This window comes from Corvus brachyrhynchos, unplaced genomic scaffold (assembly GCF_000691975.1).
Source record: "Corvus brachyrhynchos isolate BGI_N302 unplaced genomic scaffold, ASM69197v1 scaffold317, whole genome shotgun sequence".
NCBI lineage: Eukaryota > Metazoa > Chordata > Aves > Passeriformes > Corvidae > Corvus > Corvus brachyrhynchos.
The window spans coordinates 62361-72524 of NW_008239295.1; the positions used below are offsets into that span (position 1 = coordinate 62361).

Sequence of the window (10164 nt, forward strand, 5' to 3'; positions counted from 1 at the left end):
TTAAAACTGGCCAGTGGCCCAATGGTGGACATGACGGTCACTCCCATGCAGTGACACGGGACTTGCCTTACCCTGCTCTGGGAGGGACCGCAGAGATTCACGGCAGAGAATGGCAGCAATTCAGTCATTTTTGGTGACCTCAGATTTCTGAAGAGCGCAGCTGGTGCTCGGCAAAACAAGTGCGTCCTCTGACAGGAAGAGTCAAAGACGTGCGTGGAGGGAAGGCCACTGTCCCCTGGACCAAGGGGGGAGATGAAGGTGTTACCTTCTTCTCTTGATGAAGAGAAGGAGGTAATGCCTTCCATACCACATAGCTGTCTTGGGCAACAAAGATTTCAATTCCTTTCCCAATTAGATGACTGTTGCAATTGAAAACAGGCAAATCCACGCCTTTTTTTTCCAGCCTATTATGAAAAAATGAGGAGGTGTTTCTGATGGTGATAGGATGGTCAGGTGGCTTGGAGATACAGCCTGAATCCTTGGTTCTGTTGGAAGGAGCTGTCCTTCACCAGTGTCTGCATTGGTGACAGGATTTGGGGCGTTTTGTGTATTTTACCATCCGTTAATCTCGGGAGCGGACTGGGAAAGAAAGCATCGCTGATATTTGCAGTTACAGCTGAGAATTGCCAATGAGCAGCTGTAAAATAAGAACAATTTTCCCTCATGAACTTCCTGGTCGTTTGCAGCTTTGGTGGCAGGTTACGGATGGCAGTGTAGCTGTTAGGGCAGCCAGACAGACGAGCAAATGGGGAAAGCCGCCCTGCCGGAACAGACGTTCCTTTGCACAAACAAGTTTGGAAAGATCCTCTGACTGGAGTGTATAACTAGATCACCGTGTTTAATGGCTCTGACTTCCATGTCAGAGAAATCAATAATTTTGAGAATGGAAAACTTCTTAAAGTTACTTTTACTGTTGTTCTAATTTAATCAATTAGAAATACAAAAAGCACCCTACTATGAAATAATTAAAAGTGACAGGCCTGTCATAGGATTTTATTCTATTTCTGTCTCTTTCAAAATACAGCAAGAAGATTATTTTAATGAAGTAATGAGTATTTTACTTTGTAGTGATGTTTGGAATAGAAAAGTTCAATGAAAGATTGAGAATATATGCTCAAGTGAAATTGAAATGATAAATATTGCACCATTATGAAATAAGTCAATTTTTAAGCTTTCCAACCTTTGACGTATTTCTTTAAAAGCTGATTTTTTTTTGTCTCTGAAAGTAGTTGTAAAGGCAGTACCTCACTAGCTTGAACATGCTGTTGCCACCCGAACCCTTGCAGTGAATTCTAACTCCAGCTGTCATCCTCTGCATCCCACGGGTGTGTCTGTGTGTGGGTTTAACCTCTGCTGATGTGCATGTCTATTGCTCTCTTTGAATGTGCTTGCTAAACACCTGGCCTGTGGAGGAGTTCCTTTGTTTTCTTAGGAATGAGCACAGAACTTTGTAATTTCTGTTGCTGCCTTTGGTAGATGCTAAGCTTGAGAGCAGAGGAGCAAGGTCCAAAGGATTTACTTAAGGATTAAATATTTATATTGTATCAGGTTTTTCAAAGAGCTCCCTACTTAACTGTTCCCATATAAAACAATAAACGAACCTGGCCTTAAAGAAAACATGTTCCCTTAACACTGCCAAAAGATTAAAACCAGTATTTTTAGTATATACTTGGTGACAGAGAAAAAGCCTGGCTCCTCAGCATGTGTGAAGACAGTCTGAGGCTTGTACAGGTTCTGCCAGTGGTTATCCAGCAAATTTTATTTCTAAATAGATGCCTTTCTGACTTGTGAATTAGAGGAACTGTAAGTCTAGGCTTGGATTAGTTGGACTGATTGACTCAGAACTGTTCCTAGGCCTGCCTGGAGCTTAGCTCTGGGTGGAGTTTGGTGCCTCCAGAGCAGCTTCACTGACAGTAAACGTCAGGCTTTTCAACCTTCTTGAGCTTCCAGGTGAATGCTGTTAACCACCCTTATTTTCTGTCTGTTGTGTGTCTCCTCAGCATGTATCCTGTGTTCCCCACCCTTCCATGCTTCCTGCCCCTCCCTGGCTTTAATGCAGTATCAGTGCTTAATTCTGCACAGTGCAGCAAGCTTCCCTTCCCAATGCCCAGCCAAATTCATCCCATCACCCCTCACTGAAGAGAGAGGCAGCCTAAGAACAGATTTGATGCTGCGTGAGGGATTTGAAGGAAACATCACTCTGGTGTTACTGTGCTTTAATATTATTTTTAAGATGTACAGATTTTTCTTTTGCCACTCTTAAGCTGGGTGAAATCTGTGTACCAGCTCTCTGGGAGTAGCAACAGCCAAGAAGCCGGAGGTAAGGGCTTTTTTTGATGGCTTTAAGTGTGCCTTAACCAGGACAGGTGAGGAAGTCCTGTTTCAGATGATAATGATGAAGTGTAGATTGCACTTTAACAGTGATTTCTATTACCTTTCTAAATTAACTGTGGTTTTGGAGAAAGAATGGACAAACCAGTTCACACTGTGTGCAGCTGCACTGGCAATTTTGGCTGCTTCAGTTTTGGAGTTGGAAGAAGGTGTTTACACAAGTCTCAGCCACTACAGCTACAGAATTGTCATACCTAATAGTGGAAAGTCATGAGTCTTATTATCATCCTCTTCCATTTTTCTGCTTCCAAAGAGATCTAACACTTTTAGAAGCTGGGTGCTTAGTGATGTCCTTTGAGCTTATTAAGTTTGCAGGACAGGCTCTTTTAAGTGGTCATTCTGGTACAATTAGAAAATCAGTACTTTGAGTGCACAGAAAAATGCTTTTTTTTCTGAAGACCCCTCAGAGGTCAGTGCCTTTACTTGTCCTCCCTTAACCCACGAGCTCCTTTTAGTACTCAGCAAGCTCTGGCTGCACTTGTAGTCACCCTCTCTTTTCCTCTCCGCTCACCATGTGGCCTCCTGCACTCTGTTCACAAGTTCCCTGGAGGACACAGCTGGTGTGTTAAACTGTCTGCTTGGTTAACAATGCCTTGTCCTCTGTTTCTCACTCCAGATTTGTTCCTCCTTCAGCCTTCTCTGGAATCCCTCCTTAGAACCATAGAATTGTAGAATATCCGAAGTTGGAAGGGACCCACAAGGATCATTCAGTCCAGCTCCTGGCTCTGCACAGACACCCCAGCAATCCCACCCTGTGCATCCCTGAGAGCGGTGTCCAAACACTCCTGGAGCTCTGGCAGCCTTGGGGCCGTGCCCATTCCCTGGGGAGCCTGTTCAGTGCCCCTGCACCCTCTGGGGAAAGAACCTTTTCTTGATGCCCAGCCTCACCCTCCCTGACACAGCTCCAGCCTGCAGGATGCAGTCTGATTTTTATTAATTGCCACAGCAACTTTACTCAGCAATTGCTCAGCATCTTCAGCAACTCCAACCGCTGCTTTCAGTTTCTCTATTTGAGCAGCTAAAAACAAGGTTTTTCTCATAGCTGGGCAGCAACTAGAATTGTTTTGCATATGGTTTGCTAGAAGTTTCTTGCCTTACAGTGTTCCTGTTATGTCAGAGGGAATGCACCCAAACCCAGGTGCATCCACATTCCAGCCTGAATTACTAAGCACTGAATGAACACTGTAGAAGAATGAAATCCACTAGAGTGGATTTTTTCTGCTCCTTTTTTCCCCCCATGTGATTTCTGACTGTCTCCTTTGATCAGAGTTCTTACTCTTTTATTAGATTAAGCAATCTAAATAAAATACAACACTATTTCTCTACCTTACAGTGATGCAGTGAGCTGGAAACTGCTGTGTATGGCTTGGATTAGAAAAGAATAAAAGGCAGGAGAAGTTAGTAAAAATCATAAAGCTTTTTTGGGTTTGACTTTGTGGAAGGTTGTCCAGAAAGAGTGCAATGACTAGAAATAGAGTCCAGTTGTTGTTGGGTGTATTGTTGTTGGGTCTAGTCTACCAGAGGCCATTCTTGAACTAAAAGCCCTATCATGAAGTTAAATTAATTATTATAGTGCATATTGTAATAAATACTGCCAGCTGCCTTGCACCTTTAACAGTTCTGAAAGTAGATGGACGTACTGTCCCTTATTCCTTAACTGTGCTTTTATGTAGGAAAGTCAGAGGATGAAAATCAAAAGCTGCAGGGTGATATGAAATAACTTTCTTAGCAGCAAAGATGCATTTTGTACATTTTAAAGTAAATTAATTCAAATCTACCATAGCTATTCAGGCAGCTATGAATATTATGGTACAATTTCTCTGCAGTCTTTTACAGAGAACCCAAGAATTCTGAGTTTTAGCTATGCAGGTTTCCCACTTCACAGGGCTTTTAAATATTGCGTGTTTTCTGGTTTGATTTCATGAAGAAAAGTAAAAAAAGGCTAGATCAGGCGGATTACCCAGGAAGCAGCATTGCCTTGAAAGTCCTTTACAGCTGCCTCTGGGAATGCTCTAGGGAAGCAGCAGTTCCTCTATATTTATTTTAAAAGTGAAATATTTCAGAGCAAAGGGAAAAAGCATTCAGGAGAGAAGAGATCTGCAGAGGAGGAGAAAAAAGCCCAGAGCAGCATGAGTGTGATGGAAAGACAGAGAATGATCGAGACAAGTAATATTTCACAAAACAAAGACAAAATTTATTTTTATTTATCTTTTGGTGGTCAGGAAAATATTTTCCCTTAAAGAACTTTTCAAAACACCCTCTCAAAAACCAATTTGCTAACCAATGCCTTTTTATTTTTGTTTTGTTGACACACCAGAATATCTTCAATTAAACAGTCTTTTCTTTATATGGTATGTATTTGAAACTCTCATTCATCTCTTATCTAGGTGCTGATTTATTTCTTACTTTGTGTACTCTTTCCTTTTCACTTTTTGGCCCTTTTGGGGCTAGTGTCAGTAACAGTAAAGTAGTATTACATAGTCACTCTGCTCTTGCATTTGAGACCTCAGAGCTAAGGGCCAAATACTTCTTGCTCCTCATGTTTTCAGTGGGCAGAGAGAGGGGTGTCCAACAAGGAGAGTCGGAGTCTCTTTCCATTGTTTTTTTGCTGTCTTATTTTTCTTTTTTTTTTTTTTTGTATTTTGGGCTCTCCCCATTACTGACTTTGAGTGACAGCAGCAGCCAAAAGGAAGAGCACTTGGCTGTGCATGGGAAAGAGCCACTTCTCATCCTGGTTTCCCACAGAAACCTTCATGGAAGTATCACTGGAGTGGTTAGGTTACATTTGGGGTTTTCATTCTGATAAAACAACACTTCAAAAAGATGTAAAAGTCTGCTCCCAGGGTGAAAGGAATAGAGCAAGCCAGCTCACAGGCTGTGGCTTCCAGAGAGCAGAGACAAAGCCTTTTTTTCTGAATCAGTCTCCCTGCTCGGACACTCCCTGGTTTTAGTCATTCAGTAGCTATTTGGAGGCTTTCCCAATGCTGGAAAGATAAAAATACTTGGTTTTGGTTGTCATTAAGCAGGCAGTGTTCCCTTGATGAAAAGGAATTGTTTTCTGGGGAGCAGGTTGAGGCAGGAGACTGAGACATCTCAGGAAAGCCTTTCTGGCCAAAATAATTATTGGGCTTCATGGTAATCTACTGTTCAAAACCAGGAATTGTCATACTCAGAATCTAGGTGTTCGATTAGTACACCAAAAAAAACCACTATAAAGAAGTTGCATAACTCCATGAAACTCAGTGGTCTTGTAAGTACTTTTTATTTCTTTCTGGATAGAGTTCTTTATATAGCTTGGAAAAATTAGCTACATGGAAAAATTAGCTGTATTTGTGTGTCTGTAATGTCTAAGTTGCTTTTGCCTAAGCTACAGGATGATTTGTATTGAGTTTTGATTAATTTTTTTTCATCATCTTCATTAGTGCTAATGAAGGCTGTTTTTAAGGCCTGTATTTGGGGATATTTGCCAGAGGCCAGCACATCATTTATAGCAAGCAAAACTAAATGCCAGCCCAGCAAAGAAACTAAAGTTCAGCTCTCCTTTCCCCTTTTATGTGTTTGTTTTCTTCTTCCTTGTCTTTTTCAAAGGAAAAATGCCATGAAATGTGGTTACAATCAGAGTAGTATGAAACACAAAATTACAGAAATACAGAATGGTTCATCTTCCACCTCTGGAAATTTCTTTCTTCTTGCCCATCCTGAAGATGGTCTCGACATTTGCCTTTTATCATCCATGGGTCTGTTCTCAGTCTCCATGGTGTTCCCAAAAGACCAGATTGTTTACTTCCAGTGACATCAGCAAATTCATTCAGGCCCCTTGGATGCTTCCCATCCAGTGCCACACTCCATCTTTCTGTACCAGAGGTACCACTTTGCTCCCTCAGATTCCTCTATGAGACACAGGCACCTGAGAGGTCTTGAGCCCAGACTTGCAGATTCATATTTTCTACACAGATGTAGCAGAAATTAAGAGAATTTCCTCTACTGAAGTTACAGTTTCTGTCCAAATACCTGTGAATGGACATCAGGACTTAGGTAATTTTGCAAGAAAACAAAGAAGTGATGGAACCCCGGTTTTCTCGCATCTCATGCATCAGTGTTTGGCATTTTTGCAAATAATGACTTATTCCCCTCAAACTGGGCAAAACCAGTTGTTACTTCATCAGATTTTTTCAAGGGTCTCATTATACTGTAGTATGATAAGTGATTTGCCACAGTGCATAAGCAAAGGGGAGCAGAAGGTAAAATTGAGAAAAAAAAAAAGAATGATAATTAGAAAAAGAAGACCTATTTCAAGTACTTTCACATACTGTATAAAAATACACAATTTTAAATACACTTCCATGTGGAGTTGATCTAAAGCAGCTTGAAAAACGGAGAGTTTCGTTTGACCTTTAGGTTGCAGGAAACCTGAAGTGGTTTTAAAAAGCTCGTGAAGTTTTGGTTGGTTGTTTTTTGGGTTTTTTTTCACTTCCAAGGTGAAGACTTTTACCTTAATCTCTCTTTGCAGTTCTGACTGCTTTTCTTTCTATGATTGTGCTATGCCAGGAGAGTGCAGTGCCTGGAGCATGTTCTGCCCTGGGATTCTCCAGCCTCTGTAACTCGTGATGCCCCACTGACGGAATGAGCAGTGGATTTTATGAGCAATCTAAAACAATTTTTACTTTCTGCACAGGCACTCCAAGGAAATTAGGCGTTCACAGAGGGTAATAAAATGAAGTCCACCATTTGTGGCATGATGGTGAGAAGGAGGGAGGAGGAGGGCTGAGAAAAAGGCAGATGCTGCTCTGTGGTAAACGGGCAGGAGAAGCCTCCAAGCTGCTGAAACATGAAATGGAGGTGAACCCAATAAAGTTTCATGTATTTAGACAAAGGTGTTGTGATGCTTCCCTGTGAGGGAGGACTGTAATTCCGTACCTCATCTCGCTCTGATAACAGTCAGCAAATCAGAGAGAGCTTTTAAAGAACAGCTTCTAAACAAAATGATTTGACTGGGAAAGATATATGAGGAACAGTTTAATAGTAGAAGGCATAGCAAGCACTGATTGAGAAGAAATGAGGAGGAGGAATAACTAGAGCTGATTTAAAACTTGGCATTTCCTTCCCTCAGGGAATTCTCCTAACTTCAGCATTAATCTTTATGTTGGACAGGAATAAAAAATATAAATTGTATTTTCTGTGCTGAGATGGAGGATTATGAAAATTTTGGTTTTGAAAAGGGTGGTAAGGGGGTTTTTTTAGAAGACCAACTTGACATTTTGTCTTCCCCCACCACTTTGAATGAGTCCTGGGAATGGCAATTCAGAGATCTCTTCATTGATCACTGTGAGCTGGGGTCACTGACCAAGCATTTTGCCCTGGTGAGTGGTATTGATGCACCTCCTGCTCTGCATCCAGAGGGCTCTGGCAGAGTGGAGGTCACAGCACACGCCAGGATTTTACATGAGAGTGTCTCTGTTGGGAGATACAGCCTGTCAAGAGGCACAACTGATAGTGATAATGGATTGTAGGTTGTGACAAGGGGGAACATTTCCATGTTGTTGTGTGTAAGAAATGGAGGAAGGTGGTATGTGCTCTCAAAGGAAAACCATGACACATGTGGTGTTCTAGGTAGAAAAGGGAAAGTAAAATACATCGTTTATGGAAGCTTACTGAGATGACAAGTAGGTTTTATAATAAGAGAGAAAAGCAGGACATTTATGCAATCCTTTATAAAGTTCATGTTTAATTCAGCTTTGCCATGACGAACTCCAGATCAGCAGGTGTGCTTCATCCACTGGCTATACAGCAGCCATCAGCTGTTATTCTGCAACAGATACTTCTGTGAAAGGGGAATTTATTCATGTGGAATAGGATTTAATTGGGATGCTCTTTATGTAATTTTTTAGGGAGAAAAGGCCTCCATAGGAGCTCACAGAAATTTCTCTCTTCATTGAGAGTCTATGAAACACCTGCCCTAGGAGTCACAATAACAGGGGGAAAAAAACCCCCAGTTAGCTCATTTGAGGCGTCATTCTCCAAAGATAATCAAACTTGACTAGTTTGATTAGTTACATGACTAGTTTTTAGCCTGTGGGCTAAAGTGACTCCTGCAGGGGAAATGGAAGTTCCAGTGGATAGGGAATAATGAAGTGCCAGGAGCTCGGGGCTGGTCCCTCCATCCACAGCTGTGTTTGGGTGGTCCGGCATTCCAGCAGATCTTGGGACCCTCGTTGGAAACAAGGGCCCTTTCCTGGGCCTTGGGGTGAGGAGGTTCCCTGTGCTGATGCCAACAGATGGGAGACACAGGGTGGAGATCACTGATCTTTCTTTCCAAGGTGTTTCATGCCCTTCTCTCCCACCTTCCTCCCTACAACAATGCCCTGGTAGTCAAGGGAGGCTGGTTTCCATAGGAGGTTAGAAGCTGCTCAGTCTGTTTGCTTAGGATTGTTGATTAAGGTCCTTACAGTAACAGCAGCAAACTCTTCTTGTATGACTTGACTGTGTCAATATTGTCCTTTGTAAGTGGGAGGGCAAGTTGCATGAGTAAAACATACATATTTTCACTTGGACTTTACAATGCTTTTTGAAAAAATATGTTGGATACTGCTGAGATAAGTGTATTCCCTATGGGGAGAGAAAGGAATTTTTATTTTTATCCTGTGTTTCTTCTGCTTTCTTGCTGAACTGAATGATTTTGCTTTATGATAGGGCACAGGAAAGACAGCCTGAGATCTGTTCGCTCTGATATGTGGAGAAGAACATGAAAGCATGATACTAGGCTATTTCAGTGAAAACAAAGATATAATAAACTCTGGAATAAAGGGGCTGTTTTTCCTAGGCATTAGGAAAGCAGTGTCAAATTGTCTTAATAGATTATGTTGTGCACAGTAGGTCTGCTCTCAGAGGCTGAAACCTGAGCTATGCTGGAGCTGTTCTGTGATAAAGTGACTTACCTTTCAATTCAACTGAAAATGAAAAACGCTAAACGCATTGTGGAAAGAGCAGGGTACGTCTTCTAGAAATAGCTGTCAAACAAAAAGCTCACCTAGGCTGCAGCGTCAACTTGTCTGTAGCTGTTGCAATTCTTTTTGTGTGCTTCATGGTGTGCCATGACTGCATGTGTCCTTAGAGCTGTTTTATTTCCTAATACCTAATGTCTTCTACTGCAAACCTTACAGTACCTCCCTCATGACAAACAGAAAGGAGGGGCTAGCTGATCCCCACACTATGCAGTAAATGTTCCCATGTTTTCTGAGAGTTTGGCTGACTTTCTGGACCAAACTAACTGCTTGTAACTTTGGTAATAGCTGATATTTTCAGGTGACTCATGTTCCTAAATCCTTGCCCTGTAAGTGGTATTAGACCTTCTCTTCAATGTTGGGCTCGGATGTTCTCTTTTAAGTGATCCTTGGTCCTCACTTTCCCACTTCTGGCTGTGACTCTCTCATAGAAGTGATTGATTAAGGCTGATGGTGGCTCTCAGGGATTTCTTTTATTCCTTCTTGCTTTGTGGCCATAGAGGATCTGTTCCTACCATAAGTTTCCCTGTTCGGAAGACAAAAGTGCAAGTTGGACTTAAAGGTCTTTTCCATTCTAAACAAAGTTATGATTCTATAAATAGAAAGAAAAGAAGGTCTTTGAAGGAGAATTAGTAGAGTATTGGCAGAACATCCACAAGGAGATAGAGAGGTAGTCTGAAATTATTTGAGGCATCACACAAATCCTGGGGAAAGTTGTTGTAACTAACGATTGTTAAATAGTAAAACTGGAGTACTTGCTGAAAAATGGTAG

The 10164-nt window shown here is 41.7% G+C and overlaps 1 protein-coding gene across 1 annotated transcript in view; it reads left to right on the plus strand.

The window, feature by feature from the left end:
* Positions 1–10164, plus strand: part of LOC103619962 (fatty acyl-CoA reductase 1-like) — a 91574-nt gene that overhangs the window by 479 nt on the left and 80931 nt on the right. The gene's annotated exons all lie outside the window — the stretch shown is intronic.